The sequence below is a fragment of the Apodemus sylvaticus genome, chromosome 1, assembly GCF_947179515.1.
Source record: "Apodemus sylvaticus chromosome 1, mApoSyl1.1, whole genome shotgun sequence".
In the NCBI taxonomy this organism is placed as follows: Eukaryota; Metazoa; Chordata; class Mammalia; order Rodentia; family Muridae; genus Apodemus; species Apodemus sylvaticus.
In genome coordinates, this window is record NC_067472.1 from 175,104,096 (window position 1) to 175,126,000 (window position 21,905).

At 37.9% G+C, this 21,905-nt stretch overlaps 1 pseudogene; it reads left to right on the forward strand.

Annotated features, from left to right (window-relative positions):
- Window positions 1–3,994: 3,994 nt before the first annotated feature.
- LOC127695022 (40S ribosomal protein S8-like) lies at window positions 3,995–10,378 on the forward strand (annotated as a pseudogene).
- Window positions 10,379–21,905: the final 11,527 nt, after the last annotated feature.

Here is a 21,905-nt window from a genome sequence, read left to right on the forward strand (position 1 = left end):
CTAGCTCGGGCAATTCGACAACATAAGGAGGTCAAAGGGATACAAATTGGAAAGGAGGAAGTCAAACTATCATTATTTGCAGACGACATGATCGTCTACCTAAGTGACCCAAAGAACTCCACTAGAGAGCTCCTACAGCTGATAAACAACTTCAGCAAAGTGGCAGGTTACAAAATCAACTCAAGCAAATCAGTGGCCTTCCTATACTCAAAGGATAAGCAGGCTGAGAAAGAAATTAGGGAAATGACCCCCTTCACAATAGCCACAAACAGTATAAAGTATCTTGGGGTGACTCTTACCAAACATGCGAAAGATCTGTATGGCAAGAACTTCAAGACTCTGAAGAAGGAAATGGAAGAAGACCTCAAAAAATGGGAAAACCTCCCATGCTCATGGATCGGTAGAATCAATATAGTTAAAATGGCCATTTTGCCTAAAGCACTATACAGATTCAATGCAATACCCATCAAAATCCCAACTCAATTCTTCACAGAGTTAGAAAGAGCAATTATCAAATTCATCTGGAACAACAAAAAACCCAGGATAGCTAAAACTATTCTCAGCAACAAAAGAAAATCTGGGGGAATCAGTATCCCTGACCTCAAGCAATACTACAGAGCAATAGTGTTAAAAACTGCATGGTATTGGTACAGTGACAGGCAGGAGGATCAATGGAACAGGATTGAAGATCCAGAAATGAACCCACACACCTATGGCCACTTGATCCTCGACAAAGAGGCTGAAAACATCCAATGGAAAAAAGATAGCCTTTTCAACAAATGGTGCTGGTTCAACTGGAGGTCAGCATGCAGAAGAATGCGAATTGATCCATCCTTGTCTCCTTGTACTAAGCTCAAATCCAAATGGATCAAGGACCTCCACATAAAGCCAGACACTCTGAAGCTAATAGAAAAGAAACTGGGGAAGACCCTTGAGGACATCGGTACAGGGAGAAAGTTTCTGAACAGAACACCAATAGCGTATGCTCTAAGAGCAAGAATTGACAAATGGGACCTCATAAGGTTACAGAGTTTCTGTAAGGCAAAGGACACCGTCAAGAGGACAGATCGGCAACCAACAAATTGGGAAAAGATCTTCACCAATCCTACATCAGATAGAGGGCTAATATCCAATATATATAAAGAACTCAAGAAGTTAGACTCCAGAAAACCGAACAACCCTATTAAAAAATGGGGTACAGAGTTAAACAAAGAATTCTCACCTGAAGAACTTCGGATGGCGGAGAAGCATCTTAAAAAATGCTCCACTTCATTAGTCATTAGGGAAATGCAAATCAAAACAACCCTAAGATTTCATCTTACACCAGTCAGAATGGCTAAGATTAAAAATTCAGGAGACAGCAGGTGTTGGAGAGGGTGCGGAGAAAGAGGAACACTCCTCCACTGCTGGTGGGGTTGCAAATTGGTACAACCACTCTGGAAAGCAGTCTGGCGGTTCCTCCGAAAACTGGGCACCTCACTTCCAGAAGATCCTGCTATACCACTCCTGGGCATATACCCAGAGGATTCCCCACCATGTAATAAGGATACATGCTCTACTATGTTCATAGCAGCCCTATTTATAATTGCCAGATGCTGGAAAGAACCCAGGTATCCCTCAACAGAAGAGTGGATACAAAAAATGTGGTATATCTACACAATGGAGTACTATTCAGCCATTAGAAACAATGAATTCATGAAATTCTTAGGCAAATGGATGGAGCTAGAGAACATCATACTAAGTGAGGTAACCCAGACTCAAAAGGTGAATCATGGTATGCACTCACTAATAAGTGGTTATTAACCTAGAAAACTGGAATACCCAAAACATAATCCACACATCAAATGAGATACAAGAAGAAAGCAGGAGTGGTCCCTGGTTCTGGAAAGACTCAGTGAAACAGTATTTGGCAAAACCAGAACGGGGAACTGGGAAGGGGTGGGAGGGAGGACAGGGGAAGAGAAGGGGGCTTACGGGACTTTCGGGGAGTGGGGGGGGGGGGGCTAGAAAAGGGGAAATCATTTGAAATGTAAATAAATTATATCAAATAAAAAAAAAAGACAAAAAAAAATAAAAAAAAAAAAAATAAAGCAAAAGCCAAACAACCAAACAACAATAACAACAACAACAAAAAAACCCCACCACTCCTTTAGGGTCACAGTGTTATAGTGGAATGTCATCCTGGTACACTGTAATATTGTCACAATGGAGCATTGACACATCATAATAAGGCAAAGTGATGGCACAAGGTAGTATTTTATACCTGTTTACACATTTGAAGTCACGGTGAAGTATTGTGACATCACAATGGACATTGAAATAGTAGAATTGAGTATTGTGCTGTCACAGTGAAACACTTGAAGTCATAATAGTTTTGTAATGTCAGAATGATACAGGGATGTCACCTTAGAAAGCTATAATGTCCTAATGGACAATGATAATGTCACAGAGGAGCATTGTAATGTTCTGTGCCACCTTATGTTGGCACAATGTGGATAAGGTGATGTCTCAGTGGAGTAATTTATGTAAAAATGGAGCTTTGTAGTGTCATAATTCATATTCTGATGGTTAAAGTGGACAATGACATTATAAGTGGCATTTGGATGGCATATTGAACCATTGGTAGCATAAAAAACATTAAATTATCAGAATTCTCCTTTGTGATGTCACATTAGAATATTTTGTTAGCATACTGGAGAATTGTAATGTCACCATGGAGGTATTAACATACCATAGTTTGTCTTATGATGGCACACATGGGCAATACAATGTCATGATACAATATTCTGGTAGCACAATGAAGCTCTGTGATGGCATAATGGAACATTGTAATGTTTCAAGTTATCATTATTTGTAAACAAAGATTTTTATAGTTAGGATGCAAAATTTAAAAATTGTGATTTGGGTCCAAATGGTTATTTTTAAATAATTAATAAACTCACATAAAAAAACAGTTTATGATGGAACATTTTAGCTTTGTGATATATAAACAAACTAGTAACAAGGTGACACAAAGCAACATTGTAATGACACAATACATTATTGTGGTTGCAGAAGGAAGTATTATAATGTGAAAATTAAATCATGTGATGTCCCATTTTAACATTATGATGACAAAATGGAACACTGTGATATCACAATTCAGTGTTGGGATGGCAAAATGGAACTTGATAACATTATAATTCATCATGCTGATGTCCTGATTTAGTTTTGTGATGTTTAAGTCAGCATTGAAATGCATGTGAAGCATCATCGTCTTCCAATGCAGCCTTAGGGTTGTACTTTGATGTCACAGTGCAGCACTGAGATGGTAAACTGATCTCTACAATGATACAATATACTATTGTGAGGCAAAATACAGAATTTTAGCATCACAGTGTGGCATTGTTACAGGATTATGGATCTTTGTGATGGAGAGCTTTGTTGACAAATTACACTATTGTAGTGGGAAAATGCAACATTGTTTTATCACAATAGAGTATTGTGACATCATAATTTGCCAATGCAATGGCACATGGAACATGTTAATGTCAGAAGTCAGCATTTTGATTGCAAAGTGGATAGTCTGTATGATATAATGTGGTTAGGGCAAGAAAAAAAAAGCATTGTGAAATCACACTTGTGCATTGTGGTGACAAAATGGATCATTGTGACATTGTGAAATACTATTGTGATGGCACCATGCAGTACTATGAGGACATAATGAACCTTCATAGTGGCACAATGCAATATAATAATGTAATAAATCATCATCATGATGACATTATTCAACATAGTGATGGCACAGTGGAACTATTTGATAACACAAGACCACATTACTATACAGAAATTCAGAAGTGTGTAGTTATCATTTAACATTTTCATAACACAGTGGAGCATTATGTTGATACATTATTCTGTTATATTGCCACAACACAGCATTGTGATGTCAAAATTGACCATTAGAAGTGTCCAAAAAAGGTCATCTGTCATATTTTAGGATTGTGGTGACACAATGGAACATTCTTATATCACAACAGAATACTGTGATGCCACATTGAAGCAGTGTGAAGGTACATTGGGACACTGTGAGTACACACCATTTTGATGAGATGCTGATTCTTGTAAGCTAATAGAGAATTATGATGATGATGAACACTGTGTTGACTTTCTCAGTTGTACTGACACAATGTAGCATTGTTATGACATAATACAGCACTGTGCTTGCAACTGTTATCAGTAGAGAAGACACAATGGAACTTTGTCATATTACAAGGCCACATTGTCTTACAACGTGCTCTAACAAAAACTTTAACCCTAGCCATTGCAAAAACTAGCCTAGCCATGGTCCTAGCTCTAAACAAAACCACAACTGTATTAACAAACCCTAATACTATCTCAGACCTAATTGCAACCCTTTACTACCTGTAGTAGTTTGTATATGCTTGGCCCTGGGAGTGGCACTAACAAGATGTGTGGCCTTGTTGGAGTAAGTGTGGCCATGTTGGAGGAAATGTGTTACTGAGGGGGAGAGCAATGAGACCCTCCTCCTAACCAAACAGGAGTCAGTCATCTCCTATCAGTCTTCCGATAAAGATGTAGAACTCTCAGCTCCTCCTGTACCATGCCTGCCTGAAGACTGCCATGCTCCCACCTTGGTGATAATGAACTGAACCTTTGAACCTGTAATCCAGCCCCAATTAAATGTTGTCCTTGTAAGAGTTGCCTTGGTCATGGTGTCTGCTCACAGCAGTAAAACCCTAACTAAGAAACCTTCCCAAGTTAGTTTTCAGCGTATTACTTTAGAACAGAAACAGAAAAATGAACAAGACTATTATCCTAGCTTCAACCTTAAACAAACTTAACATTAAACTCTAGACCTAACCCTAAGCATTACTCAAACCAACCCCCTAACAACAACCTTACCACTAAGCTAAGCATAAACTCTATCCCTAACCCTAATATTAATGTTAACTCAAACTCTAACCCTAAACCAAGTACTACCATCAGATCAAACCCTAACATAAATTGTAGATTTAGCTTGAGCCTTAACCTAATGTAACACAACACTGACAATAGCCTTAGACTTACACTACAGCTTAACCCTAAACCACCCCTAACTGTAGAAGTACCATGATCCTAATATGAATGCTACTTCTTGCCCTAACCCTAACTTTTCCCTATACTTAGCCCTACATTTAAACCCTAAATCAGTCTTAATCTAACCAAAGACATACTATATACATTTATAATAACCTTAATCCAAACCCAAACTTAACCCCTAACATTCACCTTATCCCTAACTTTACCCTTAACCCTAGCCTATCACCAATCCTAAACCTTATTATATATAACCTTAGCTCTAAACCTTCACCATCCAATCCATAGCTCTATTACTCTAACACAAATATTAACATTTAACATTACCCTAAATTCTATCCCTACTATAGCCATTATTCTATCACTAACCCAAATTTTAACAGCGCAAATAACTTTAATTTTGAATTCTAGCCATCATAACCGTTACCCTGACTATAATTCTAACTCTCAATCTAATTTAACAATAACATTAAACTCCTCTCACACTAGATGTTTAGTTAGGGTTGTACTGCTGTGAACAGACACCATGACCAATGCAAGTCTTAAAAAGGACAGCATTTAATTGGGGCTAGCTTACAGGTTCAGAGGTTCAGTCCAGTATCATCAAGGTGGGAACATGGCAACAACTAGCCAGGCATGGTGCAGGAGAAGCTGAGAGTTCTACATCTTCATCTGAAGGCTGCTCTTAGAAGACTCATTTCCAGGCAGCTAGGGTGAGGGTCTTAAGCCCACACAGACAGTGACACACCTATTCCAACAATATCACACCTCCTAATAGGGCCACTCCATGGGCCAAGAACATACAAGCCATCACACTAGAAGAATCCTATCTCTAACTCTAACACCAATCCAAAAACTCAGCTTAACTAAAATCCTAATGGTTAACACTGGCCCTAACCCTAACCTCAAACAGAAAACCAAGCCTAACACTAACACTTACACTAAGTCAAATTCTAGCTACAAGGCAGACCACTAACTCTACCACTAAGCCTAGCTTTATCCCTAAACCACAACTGCAGTCCTAACCCCAATCATAGATCTAGCTTTAAAAATAACTCCATTCATACCCTGATTCTAAACTCAACCCTAACTCTAAAACTAAATCTAATTTTATCTCTAACCTTAATCCTGACCCTAATCCTAAGATTTAATATATCTATCCCTACTACTAAACTTAATCCTAGTCTTTGCCAAACTTTAATCCTAAGCAATAACTCCAAACTCATTCATTATACCAACTCTGACATTAACACTAGCTGTGGTTGTTTGAATACGCTAGGCCCATGAGAAGTGACATTTCTCATGAAAGTCATAGTAGGAGGTGTGGCCTTGTTGGAGTAGGTGTGGCCTTGTTGGAGTAGGTCAGTCACTGTAGAAGTGGACTTTCAGGTCCTATGCTTAGGTTCTACCCAGTGAAGAAGAGCCAGTCTTTCCTGGTTCCCTTCAGAATAAGATGTAGAACTCCTAATTCCTTCTCCAACACCATGCCTGACTGAATGCTACCATGTCTCCTAAGTTGATGATAATGGACTGTACCTCTGAACCTGCAAGCTAGCCCCAGGTTCTTTTTAAATGTTGTTCTTTATAAGAGTGCTTTGGTCATGGTATCTGTTCACAGCAATGGAAACCCTAACTAAGATACTAGGCTAACTCTAACCATAACACTAACCTTAACTTAAACCCAAACTAAAGCTTATCCCTATTTCTAACCCTAAAGCTACTCATAACTAAATACCTTCCCCCTATTTCAAAACTTAATTCTAACAATAACACGTACCATGCCATTAAACATGGTCCTAACCTTAACCATAAAATTATTCTAGTCCAAACACTAACCCTCACTAAACTTATCCTAACATTAACTCTAATACTATTCTAGCCCTAATAAAAATATAATCATCATTTTAACACTAGTAATATTACTAACACTATTTCTAACTCTACATTAACCCTAGAAATAAATTATCCTTGATTCCACTATAAACCTTAATCCTCAAAGTATAGCTATCCCCCTCTCTAATCATAAACATGGCACAGTGATAACAATTAAACTAGTATAATCTAACTCAAGCCCTAGCTGTAAACCAGCCTTTACCCTATCCATAGCCCAACCTTTAGCTCTAAATCTAAATTTAAGCTTTACACAAGCTTAATAGTACCAATAATCATAATCAGACCCAACACCAACTCTAACCCTGAAACTAACTCTATTCATACCTGTGCCACTAAACTTAACAGTTACCATCAACATGACACTAGCCTAACATGAAACTTCATCCTAACTCTAATTTTAACCATATATTTAACGAAACCCTAATCTTATATTAGCCTAGCCCTAGCCCTAAGACTTAACCTAATTCAACCACTAGCTCTAATGCTAACCCTAACACTATTCCTAATCATAATCCTAACTTTTACCATGAACCTAAGATTTACCCTAACCCTAATCATAACCTTAGCTCCCACACTAAACTTCATTCCATTTCTAACAGAACCTTGAGTGTCAACTTAAACCTAACTTATAGCACTAATACTAAACTATGACCCTAACAATGACTTAGTCTTTGCCCTGACCCTTATCCGAACAATAACACTATTCATAACCCTAACTCTCAGCCTAACCCTAACAATAACTGCCTAAACACTCACCCTACCCTTTACCATGGTACTAACCTAACCCTATATCTAACCAAAATACTACCCTAGTGTTGAAGGAATTTCCCTGTCCAATCACATTAGGACAGTGGGAAATCTGTGATTAAACAGGGAAGAAGAGTCTGAGGATAGAGAGAGGAACCAAGATGGCTGCTGACATGCACCTGTGTGGTGTTTCCAGCCACAAGTAGCTATGATTCTGCAAGGTTAGAAATATTGGTGCAGTTGGCTCTGAAATTATTGTATTGGCATCTTGTAAATTGTGGCATTGTTGACACATAAATCTGATTGGTGAATTAAGCTTTACGAGTCTTGTTTCTACCAGGTAATTAGGTATTTAGATGGCTTACCATGAGGTGCATGGGTGTTGCGTGGTAGTGAGAGGAACTGGGGTGAGGGGGCTGCTGGAGAGATGGCCAGGCAGGAGCCCTGTGGACCAGCATGGCCAGAGAGTTGGTGGGCAAACAGGAACGTGGAGCATGGTCCTGTACCACAGAGAGTTGACAGGTTCAGTTTTTTAATATTTCCCACAACACCCTGGCCCTAACCCAAAGTCTAATCCCTAATTCTAAACATATCCTTAAAAGTATTCCTAACTTTAACCATAATCACAAACCCAATTAACCCTACACCTAACTTTCTAATTTAATTTCTAACATAACCTTAACCCCTCATCCTAAACTAAGCTTTAAAAGTATCTTTTATTTGCCTCATTCTCCTAACCTAGGCCTAGTCCTGGAAGCTTCTGTCCTATGATCTTCTAAGCCTATACTGTTTTGCCTCTGACAGTTACTGTTGAATAAGCTTCCCCCTTTCTACCTTTCTCTGAACTCTTACTAGCTCACTCAAGTCAGCTATTCTGGTTTGAACTCCTCTCCTAGCTCACTAATTCAATTTGGCTTCTCTCTCCACATCTGAATTGCTCTGCTGTCCTCAAATTAACATTAGTTGTCTTTTCTAGTCTGGATCCTTCTTATTCTCTGGCTCATTCTGCCTTCTCCTATGTCAAGCTTGTTCTCTCTTGAACCTGTCTCTGTAAACCTCTGCTGGTAAAGCTGCCTTCTCTCTCTGGGATTCTCTGCTCTCCCTCTCAACTCTGCTGTACTGCTCTCCACAGACTCTACTGTATTCCTGTACTGCACTCTTTTCTTCATGTACTGTCTGCCTCTCTCTAAAGTAGCTTCCCTTTCCTCTCTCTTCTCATGAGAGTCGGGCATATCCTGTTCTGTCAAATCTCTCTCTGATTCTTCACTTTGCCACTCAATTAGACATCACTTTCAAACATGGGCGCTTCCTTCTACAAACTAACTTTACCTATCTGTATTCAAGCCAAAGGGATTAAAGGTGTATGTTAAGGGCTGAGCCACACCCTAACTAGAAACAGGTTCAAATATCCTATAATACTAACCTATGAACTAACTCTAACTCCAATACTCACCTAGATCTTCCCCTACATCTAACCTTAATCCCTACACAATGCCAACCCAATACTTAACACTAACCCCAACCTTAACCCTAATATTAGCCAGGACCTAAGCACAAACTATGTCCAAACTCTAATACTATCCTTAACTTAAAACTATTGCTAACCTCAGTCCTAAACCTAAACTTATGCCAAATCCTCACCCGAACACTAATTCCTAATCCTAATCTTAGTACAATCACTAAACATACAGCTAAACTTAACCTCATTCCTAACCAAAAAACTGATTCTGACCATGACCCTTACAATGAAACTATATCTAGCCTATTAATAATCTCACCTTAAAACAATTCACACAAATCCTAACCTAAACATATCACCAAATTCAGTCTTAACACTAATTCTAACACTAATAGTACTCTATCCCAAATCATAAGTCTGATAACCAATTAAGTTCTACCACCCTATTCATACCACTAACCCCAGCTCTAAGGCTCATTTTATTCTTGACTCGAACACTAAACCTATTTCTATCCCTAACTCTAACTCTAACTCAGAACTAACACTAACTTAACCCTGGCTTTATCCAGTTAGCACTGAGTCAGGACAACTGGCACAAGGGCTGCCCTACCAAAAGAAACAGAAGTATGAGCTGGGATGTCCCACTGTCAACACCAAGATTGCCCTTTGACATACATACACAGTCGGAGTTTAAGGAGGCAGTAAGCAATGCTGTGCCCTGAGAGTAAGTGTGGGGAACTTTTCCTGGAGCTCTAAGTGTTTTACTTACAAAACAAGGATCATTGATGTCTTCAATGCATCCACTAATGATCTGGTCTGCACCAAGACACTGGTATAGAACTGTCTTATGCTTATTGACAGCACATCATGTTGGCAGTGGTGTGAGTCCCACTATGCACTGCCCCTTGCAGTGGTGTGAGTCCCACTATGCACTGCCTCTGGGAGCGGTGTGAGTCTCACTAAGCACTGCCCCTGCACCACAAAAAGGGGGCAAAGCTGACTTCTGAGAAAGAAAAGATTTTATACAAAAAAACGATCAAAGAAAATTGAAAATAAATATGATGACTGGAAACAGAACAATAAAACTAGCTGTCTTGGGAGGAGCAGACCCAGCAGAGCAAGCGTCCTGCCTGGATTGTCTCAAGACCAGGCCAGTGTGACAGCGCAGATAGCTATGTGCTAGGCAGCAAGGAGTTCTGAGGAAGATCGAAGCCCAGAAGGGCAAATAAGCCATTGTTCACAGCTCATGTAATAAAGGTGTTTATTGTTCTGTATTTAAAAAAAAAAAAAAGAAAACCTAACCCTAATCCTAACCCTAATCCTAGCCTGAATTTATCCTTAACAGTACTACTCCTAACTCCTAACCAAACACTAAAACTAATGCAATTATTAACCTAGCATAGCCCTAACAATAAAACTAACCAATCTTGAATTCTGTACCAAAACTAAGCAATAACCTTATTGACAAACCATAAAATTAACATAGCTATACTAAAAATCAAGCCATCTATGGGCCTAATTGTAGCATGAATTCTAATGCTCAACATGATGGGGTTTGTTTGTATGTATCTTTTGTTTGTTTACTTGTTTTTCTTTTCTTTTTTGTTTGTTGTTTGTTTTTGTCTTTAGACAAGGTCTCTGTATGCCCCTGACTGATCTGGACTTTTCTTTGGAGATCAAATTAGCCTTGAACTCCCAGAGATCTGCTTCTCTTGGCTTCCCAAGTGCTACAATTAAAATGTGCTACCTCATCCAGCTTTGACATAAACTTTTTATAGACCCTAACCTGAAATATCCCTAGCTTGAACCCTAAATTTAGCTCTATTCCTAAGCTTGGTCCATATCCTAAACAGTAACTATAAACCAAGCTTATACTGCAGTGGTACTCTATTACCAGCCCTTAATATAACCCAAAACTTAAACCTATGGTTGTTTCTAATATATATCCTAACAGCAACCTACACTGAACAATAGCACTTACCCAGCTCCTAACCCTATCAAAACTCTTATCCTTACTTTAACCCTAACATTAAAATGAATCCAGTCCATAATCATTACAATAGCATAGCCCTAACCTTAACATTAATGCTAACTCTAAACCAAGCATTATCATTAGTACATCACTATAAGTAAAATGAATTGATGACCATAGCACTACCACCAACCCTAGCCATAAGTCTAAACAAAACTAATCCGAAATGAAACCCTATTTATGACTTTAACCCTATCTAGCTCAATTCCTAATTCTAACCCTAAACTAAGTACTAACCCTAACCCTATCTTAAGCCTTAAATAACCTTATCCCTAATGATAAACCTAACCCTAGCCTTAACATGGACACAAATTTTTACTAATTCCACTCTATCTACATGCAACTTTACCCCCAACCTTAAAATTAAAACCTGATCGACTAGGTCCATGGTCCAAATCTGAACCCTGACCCTGAGTTACAATCCTACAGGATTTTTAAGCCCAAAATCCACAAATATCTGTGCCAAGTTATTCTACCAATCAGGATTTAGGAATGGCAGATTTCCTTAGTTGTATACTTATCCTGCTCCCATTGGTTGGGACTGTGGCAGGGGACTTGCCTTGTCTAATATTCATGTCCTAACTTGTCTACCAGGTTAGGACTTGTCTTAACTTGCCAACCAGGATTACCCATGTACATGTCTCTTTCTGCCAAGTAAAATGTCAGTTCCTAGGGCCATCTTGGGAACTTAAATTTACTCAACCACTAAAATGGAAGTTGTATTCCAAATAGTTTCTTATATTGGTGCAAGTGTCTCTCTTGTGTTGAGGTCCATCCTAGGAGCAACTTATATCATAAAAACTTATACACAGGTGCAGGAAGTGCTCTTGGGTGGTTGGTTCCAGTCCAAACTTATTGTGGGTAACTATGCAAAACAGTTCTGACTTCTATGGTGACTGGTTTCCAAGGGCACAGAACATAACAGAATATGTAATCAATCTCAGTATTAGAACATGCCCTAGTATCCACAGAAACATATGAGAAAAGTTTCCTTATAATGGCAGGCTACCCAGGTAACTGTTACCTAGGCCTTAACATTTTTACCTAGGCTTTAATTATTTTTATCTAGGCCTTCATATTTTACCTATGTCCTAACAAAATCTGTTTTATCTATCACAAAGAAGTGGTCACACAGTCCTATGCCTAACCAAGGAGATACTTGCAATTTATAGCTGTTTGTAAAGGAAAAAATCAGTTTTATCCAATGTAGTGTGCAGTGGTTTAAGTAGGTATGCGCTCCCCCCCCCCATAGACCCATGTGTTTGAATGCTTGGCCCATAAGGAGTGGCACTATTAGGAGACATGGCATTGTTGAAGTAGGTGTGGTCTTGTTGGAGGAAGTGTGCCATTGTGGAGGTAGACTTTGAAGTCTCCTACACTCAGGCTATTCCCAGTATGACACACAGTCTCCTGCTGCCTGCAGATCAAAATATAGAACTCTTGGCTTGTCCAGCACCATGTCTGCCTGCACACTGCCATGCTTCCCTCCACAATGATAATGGACCAAACCTCTGAAACTGTAAGCCGCCCTCAATTAAATTGTTAAGAGTCCAAAGATCCAAAAGAACCCAAGCAGATACAAACAAATGTCCAGCAAAATAAGCTCTTTATTTGAATTAGGCAATAAAAACTGACCAATCAAGGACAGCAGCACAGACTCAGGAGCTGACTGCATCTTCAAAGGTTCATCTTAGCATTTAAGCAGATGAGAAAATTTTATTGTACTCGGGGCGATACTGATCAACTGGGGAAACAGAACAGACTTGGGAGCTGAACTGTGATCCTGAGCCAGAACGCTACAGAGTTTTTACTCTTCAAAACTACATATATCTGTGGAAAGTTATCCCAAGAAGCAGGATGCAGGGATAGCAGACTTCCTTAGGCATATGTCTTTGTGGATACATTTATCCCGTTACTATTCGTTGGGTTATTCAGCTGTGGCAGGTCAACTTCTGTAGTATTCATGTCTCTTTCTGCAAAACAGATGTCAGTTACCAGGGAGGTCTTGGAAGCTTAAACTTTATTTGCCCTCTATTTTAAATGAAAGCTTTATTCAAAATGGCTGCAGTTTGATTCCTTTTTACAACCTCCACCACTTGTCTTTGTACATTATTCAAATCCTTGTTTCAGAGTAAAGGGGATTACATTGGACTCTAGGGCTATACGCTTAACTGGGTTGAGAATGCAAGGTCCTATGAGGAGCAGCTCCAGCCCAGATCTGGCAAGGGCATCCTGCTAGACTGAACTAATGGCGCAGAAATAGCTACCACATACACATGCCAGCCCAAGGATTTTCCCAGAGCAGCAGAGTATAAAAAAATTATAGAAATGTTAAATTTGAAAATAAGAAAATGAAGTCCTTAAGGAGAGAGTTAGAAATTAAAAGAAAAACATTTTATTTGTTTAAAAAGGGGAGAAAAACACAAAGACAGAGAACACTTGGACCCTGTATAATTTTGTTCTGATTATCAGCATGCAAATAATGATTGTAGTTTTATATATTCTCTTTAAGAAATATCAGAATAAAACAGACTTGAGAAAGAAATGATTGAAAGATGGAATACTAAATCAGAGATCATATAACCTAAATTAGAATGTTCTTTGAATCAGAATTTAAAAATCTTCAAAGGAATACAATCCAGAACATATGGTGACAGCAGAAAAAGTAATTCTAGATGAGGAAAATTCATACAGGCTTGAGGAATTAGAATGGCAGCCCATAGACCTGTAATATAAGAATCCAGATTCTGCTTAATGATGCTTCCTTAGAGTAATGTCATACAATAACCTAAATGCTTAATTTTTAGAGGTTAAAATTTTAAAATAGATATGTGTTGATATATCATACAGTTGACACGTGTTCTGAATTCCAATGGATTTTGCCCTGAATTCTGAAAAGGATGATTCTGAGATTGTACGTTTATTAGAGTTTATGACTATCTTGGAAATTCCTTTACATATTTGAGCTAATGATGCTTCAACACACATATCCATTAAAATACAGCAATTTTTTAGACATTGTGGTATAAAACATGTTGCAAATATTGCTTACAATCCTTCAGGTCAAGCAATTATGGAGAGATCTATCAGGATATTAAATGAAATAATCATAGAATAAAAGTGGGTAACAAGATAGATTTAATAGTGTTTTATTAAGCTTAAACTTTTAAAAATGTTAATGAACCAAAACAACAGCTGCTGAGATACAATGGATTATGGAAAACTGCTGTACTAAATCAGCCTGTTTATATTAAGGATGTCTTAACTTCAAAATGGAGGGACAGAAATGTAGTATGCAGTGGGGACAAGGCTTTGTATGTTTCCACAGGAAGAGAAAAACTGTGGATTCCTTCCACATTGAAAAAAATCCGATTTGAAAGAAGACCCCCCCACCCCGAAAATCTTGGCTGCAGATAGGAAAAAAGAAATCAATAACAAAACAGGTAAAATATATGCTGATTTCTCTACTTGGGAACAGCTCTGAGACTTGTAAAACAAGAAAATGTCTCCAGCCAGAAATTCAGCTGTGCATAGCCAATAAATTCTTTTGGCTACAAAATCCTCTAGGCTTATCACTCTGTCCTTTCAAATGGCATAAACAGAAATTTATATTACAGTTTGGTTAAACAATCCAAACTAATTTATAAAGAAAGATAGATGACTTACCTGCTCAAACAGAAAGCAGAGAATCATCTTTAACTGAATTGTCCACAGTGTACCTTCCATGCATATGTTATTGTAGAAATGTATATCACCTGTAAGAGCTTTATGTTTACAGACACCAGCGAAGTCAATGCAGCCCTGAGAAGATGCTAAAGTGCTGAGATGCTGTTTGATCCTACCTCATACCTACTTGATACTGTTTCCTCAAAAATCTGTACCTGGGAAAGTTTCAAAGACAGTTAGCTAGATTGTCCAGTATCATAGACTATTCCAGTCCAGACTTCAGTTTAGCCCTAAAGTTTCTCAGCATACAGAGACTGGACTGCAAATGCTACAGCTAGCTTTCTTAAGACTGACCAATATCCCGATTGGGGATGGGGGTGCAAAAAGAAAATGATGCCCTAAATCAGCAGGGAGCAATTTTAACAGATTGATGCTCCTGTTCGCAAGAGGTGGGATGGATTTTGGTTATTCAATGGAAGATGGACATTTGCCATCACTTACCTGGGGGTGGTTACTAGTTATGGTTTTGGACAGGGAGGAAACAAAATGAGGGAGGTTAGACACAGCAGCTTCTTTTCTTCTTGTTCTTACCTTTCTTTCTCTCCTATCTACTGCTAGGGGTAAAAGTGGGGATGTAAAGAAAAAGAAGGGATATAGAAATAGGAATTATAGGAATAAAGGGTAGATTATTGAATCTAACCTTAAAATACAGAGCTATTACTAGCCAATAATCTTACATTGATGTAGATCTTTGTATATTAATACAAATTAAGGTTATATTTTATTACAATATGTTATATATACATGTTTCAATTCTTTCAAGGCATTGTACCTATGTAATTTTTAAAACTGCAATTTTAAATTTTAGTCCCTTTGAAAGCTGCTATTACAAACTATTTAGAATAATCAAGAAACACAAGTTAATAATAGTCAGACAATTAAACTCACAGTCATTTTAGATACAAGTTTAGTTAATTACAGAAAGGTGTTTTTAAGATTAAGCATATGGTAAATAGTTAGAAACAAGCAACATTTGCCTATTCGTATTAATTAAATATGATCTTCAGAAACCTCATATCTGCGAAATAAAGCATTTAAAGATGTTTTATTATTAAAAGGCATTTTTTGACAATGAGACTGGTCTGCTCTGAAAGTACCCCCACTCTATTTCCAGGAAGATGATTTGCATCGAAGAACCTCCATAAAGAGTTTGCTTCAAAAGTGGCAAGCTAGCCACTTGGTGAGAAGCTGCCCTTGTTTCAACTGCCCTTTCCAAGCTGGACAAATGAGATTCAGGGAAGTCAACTGCTGAGCTTTGCCAAGACAAGATAAACAGTCCTTCAAGATTCCTGCTTCACACAAAAGTCTGTCAGACATTTTGGGCCAGAAGGCCAAAGATGGATGCTGCTACAACAAAGAGAAACTTTTGTGACCGTCCAGGCAGCCAGCTTTTCTGTCTTTTCTGTAGTTTTGGAAGCTGCCTGCTCTACACTTCCTGCATATTCTGGTAGTATTTACTCCGTCTTATGTCTCTGATGGGGTTGACAACTACATAGTTACAGTCTCACAATTAAGTGTAAGTTGGTTAAGACTTAAGAAAATGTTCTTAAGGTCCAAGATGTTTTTAGGTTGGTTATACAAGTTATAATGAAATTGATTTATGTATAGAACTCTAAAGTCACCAAGATATTGGAATGGACATTGTGAATGTAAATCTTACCTGATGGCTTTTATAATTTTATTGTATCGTTTTATATTATTAGAGAAAGAACCCTTTTTTAACAAAAGGGGGATATGTGGAGGGCATCTTTATATACTCTGTGGAAGCATCACCTGTCAATGAGCTGAGACAGGATTGGAAGGAGGGAAAAAATAGGATCCTGGGAAATGGTCAGGCATGGAAGATTTGCCATGAACACTGATGAAAACATATGCACAACCACATGACATGATTAAGCGTAGTTTAACAGGATAACTGAGTTATGAGCTAGTGGAAACAAGCCAACACTGTTGACCTCTGTATCTGTTCATATAAAAGAATTCTCAGAGACATAATTTAGGGAACTTGCACATAGGTAGAAATGCCCATAATCACAAATATTTAGCATGACTACAAATAGCATTCTGAACATCTTAAAGTATTTGATCATTTTTTAAATTATCCCTAACAGTTTACAACGAAATGACAATTTCTGAATTAAAGCCCTTTCAGTACCGAGATAACACTTTAAAGCATACAGACCAGAAACTTACTTTTTTCTTTGATCCTTAGATGGTATACTATTATAGAATACAACAGGGGTTGTTTTGTTTCATTTTGTTTTGTTGTTATATGATTTGGTTTACCAAAATAGGTATAGCTTAACAATGCTAATAATAACAAGGAGGTCAGTGATATCTTTATATCAGCTTCTGTTAGGCTGAATAGACCAACAGACTTATTTTTAAGACACCGATTCTCAATTGTTTTTAAATGCTGTAATCTTTTAATATTCAAGTTCTTTGTCAGACTGCATAAGGTCAATGTTTTATTGCATTATAAAATAGGAATTTTTCAATCTCTGCTGTTAAGTTGTGGTCCTAATTTTTAGTCTTTTATTTATCTATTCATCCATTGTAATAAAATATCTGACAAACGTTTGAATGTCCCATAGCTTTATAAATTAAAACATTTTAAAAAGCTGCTTTAAAATATTGTTTTTAAACTTTCTGTAGAATTTTAAAACTTTCCTTAAAGAATTTTAAAATCTATCAATTGTGTATTTTTGCAATATCAAAATAAAATACCATTTTTAAGAGTAAAGGCAGATAGAGCACAACCATAACTTTTAGAAGGCAAAAGTAACTTTTAACAGTGAAAACACAATGTTTCTAAAATCAGTACTAAGTGGGTCACTTTTATGTACAAAGTTTGGCTGCCAGCAAGAAGAGTTCTTGCCTAAGATTCCGTGGAGGTGCAGCTTTAATACCCCCTCTCCTCTGCTTCCTCATCCTCTCCTTCTTGTCTTTCTTCTCCTCTTCTTTCTTTTCCTTCTCCTTTTTCTTCTTTGGTTTTCAAGAGAGGACAGAAATGATACAAAAATATTGTCCCAATGTAAAAGTATCTTTGGAGACCTGTTTCTTTGGTTGGCTCCTGACATGTGCTGCTGTCTAGGATGGCTCCAACCCTGAGTTATGAGTCTGAAGTTAACTCTTGTTACAGATGACAGATTTTTAACCTTATGCAAGTCAATAATAACCAAAACCACAAGCCAATAATCTATAACCAAGGCATACAGAACATTAGAAACTCATACATTTAGACAGAAACAAACATATAGTGGCCATATGAATTTATACATTTAAAACAGACAAAATTTTCCTTACTTCCTCTAACTATAGTTCCAAGGGAGAAGCACATTGTTACCTGCTGAATTAAATTCTCATGGGCACAGTGATTTTGTAGCAAGAGTAGCCACCAGCTTCCTTACAGGAGAAAGCTGTGGAGCTGAAGGTACTCCTTTAAGAGTAGCTTGTAACCCCTTGAAAAATGTCTTAGCTAATGTTCTTCACTTGCTAATATTTATATTTTTAAAAAAGCACTCACAATGTGACATGTATCTGTTAAAAACTGAGCATTATTTCCCCTCACCTTCATTAATTACATCTTCAAAATGGCCTCATTTGGTTACTGTGCTAGATAAAATCTGAGTCTGATAAGTGGACCAAATGCCTTAATGATAAAACGTGTCAGCATTGTTCTGAAATTTGAAATAAGGTCCCCAGAGGTGGTAATTCAAGAGCACCTCATTTGGGGGTTCTGGAAAACATTGTGCTGGAGATGTCAATGGCAGTGAAGCAAAGTTCTACCACATGCATTATGGTAGTCCATGGCAAGGGAGCAAAATTAAAGGTTCTGACTTAATGGCCTCTTTTAAAACTAATCAGGTACAGAAGCAGCTCATAATCCCAGTACTTGAGCTGCTGGGAGAGCTCACTGTTATGCTTTTAAAAAAAAACTTAAGTAGGCCGATCAATGTAATCAGCTAAAAGTTCTATTTCAACCTAAAAAAGCATACGCCCAGTATTACCTTGTAGGCTTCACAATTTTGAGTATACAACTATTTTGTGTTCTGATACACTTTCATATTTTTTGCCAGGAAGTTGAGTTTGCAAATTTTTTATTTTCTATATTCTTTGTTTACATTCCATATGATTTTTCCCTTTCCCAGTTCCCCCCTCCCCATAAGTCCCATAAGCCCTCTTCCTTCCGCCCATTCACCAATCAACCCCCTCCCACTTCTCTGTCCTGGTAATCCCCTACAGTGTTCCATCAAGCCTTTTTAGGACCAGGGCCCTCTGTTTCCTTCTTCTTGGAAATGATTTGATATGTGAGTTGTGTCTTGGGTATTCAGAGCTTCTAGGCTAATATCCACTTATCAGTGACTGCATTCCATGTGTGTTCTTTTGTGAATGAGTTTAGTTTGTACAATTTAAAAGTACATACTTTTGGAAATTCTTGGTCTTATGTACAACAGTATATTTTAATAAATGATATTCTACTGAATGAAAAAAAGAGTACATCAGGTAGGAGGCAGGGGATTCACTAGCAGTAATCAGCTCCTAGCTGCAGATGCAGGGCTCCAAGGGTAGTACCAATTTATCAGGTTTTTGTTGTTTCAATTCAGCCATTTTTTTCTGAACATCCTTGAGATGTGTTAAGACAGTCCAAAGGGTGAATGGCCAATAGATGAACTTTGGCCCATTTTTCCAAATATGAATCACAGATTAACAATCAAACTAAACAAAACTATAGATACATTGGATATACCAGGTGATCCCCAGTAGAAACCAGTGAGAGGGCAAGACATCTGTCCACCTCTGACCCCTATTGAAAATGGAAGTTTTATGCAAGATGGTTTCAGTTTGCTTCCTTCTAACAAAATGTTTTCCTTTGTAAGAGTTGCCATGGTATGGTGTCTCTTCACAGCAACGAAACCCTAAGACAGAGTAACACTGGGTATAACAACTATACTTAATACAAACTATAAGCATAACCCTAGTCCTAATCTGTAGTACAATAACTCTAACCCAAACTCCTAACTATATCCCTTACCCCAACCTAATCCCTAAATCCACAACCATGTATTTAAGATTCTATATCTTCTCAAATATGCTTTGGGGCACTCTTGTAAACAAAACAAACAGAATGGGTTGTTGTAGTATTATTGATATATGTGTGTATATATATATATATATATATATATATATATATATATATATATATATATAATGAGTCCTCAATTCTGTTTCATGGATTTATATATCTAGGGTGTTTTCTCTTGTAAACAAAACAAACAGAATGGGTTGTTGTAGTATTATTGATATATATATGTGTGTGTGTGTATATATATATATATATATATATATATATATATATATATATAAAATGAGTCCTCAATTCTATTTCATGGATCTATATATCTAGGGTGTTTTTTGTGCCAATATTATACTGTACTTATCACTACACCTCTGTAATATAACTTAAAACCAGACATGAGAATATATCAAACAGTATCCCTTTTAAAAGATTTGTAAGTGCGTTGCATTCATGTATACATGTATGTGCATGCATCACGTGTCTCATACCCCCGGAGGCTGAAAAATGTTGTCACATTCTCTGACAATACTGTTATGATTGACTTGAAGCCACAAAGTGGGTGCTGAGAACTGGACTTTGGATCTCTACAAGTGCTCTTAACTGATAAGCAATATCTCAATTCTCCAATAGTATTATTATTGCTCAGTATTGCTATTCAGGTTTTTGTTTGTTTGTTTTCTGGTTTCAGTTTTTGTTTTGTGGGTTGTTTTTTTTTTTTTTGGTGCATGCATGTGGGTGCGGGTGTGGGTGGGTGAGCATGCACACACACACACACACACCCACACACACACACGCATACACACACACTTCCATATTAACTTTAGGATTACTTTTCTATTTCTGCAAAGAGGCATTTGTAATTTTATTGAGATTATCTTGAATCCATAGTGTTTTGGTAGGATAGCTATTGTTACAATAGTAATTCTGATCCATGAACATAGAAAATCTTTTCATCTTCTAGTATCTTGTTTGATCACTTTGGTTTAAAATTTTCATTGTAAAGATCTTTTACAACCTTAGGTTTTTTATTGAATATATTCTTCATTTACATTTCAAATGTTATACCCTTTCCCAGTTTTCCCCCTCCCTGAAAACCTCCAACCCATCCTCCCAACCCCTGCCTCCAAGAAGCTGCTCCTCCACCCAACCCACTCCCATGAGCCCCACCCCACCCCACCCCCCCCACCCCCGATTTCTCCACGCTGGGGTATCTATCGAGCCTTTACAGGACCAAGGACCTCTCCTGCCACTGATGCCCGACAAGGCATTGCTCTACCACTCTTTTGGCTGGAACCATGTGTACCACTTGGTTGATGGCTTAGACCCTGGGAACCCTGGGGCATCTGGTTGGCCAACATCATCGTTCTTCCCAGGGGGCTGCAAAGCTCCCAAGCTCCTCCAGTCTGCCCTCCAACTCTTCCACTGGGAACCCCTCGCTCAGTCCAATGGTTGGCTGCTAGTATCTGCCTCTGTATCTGTAAGACTCTGGCAGGACCCCTCCAAAAGACAACCATAACAGGCTCCTTTTGGTATGCACTTCTTGTCATCCATAGTAGTTCCAGGGTTTGGTGACTGTTTATAGGATGAATCCCCAGGTAGAACAGTCTCTGGGTGGCCTTTCCTTCAGTCTCTGCTCCACACTTTGTCTTCATAGTTGTTCCTGTATTTTGTTCCCTTTCTCAGAAAACCAAAGCACCCCCACTTTGGTCTTCCTTCTTCTTGAGCTTCCTGTGGTCTGTGAATTGTAACTTGTTTGAGCTTTTGGGCTAATATCTACTTATCAGTGAGTGCATACCATGTGTGTTCTTTTGTGATTGGGTTACCTCATTCAGGATGAAACTTTCTTTTTGTTTTTTTTTTTGTTTTTTTTTTTTTTTGTTGTTTTGTTT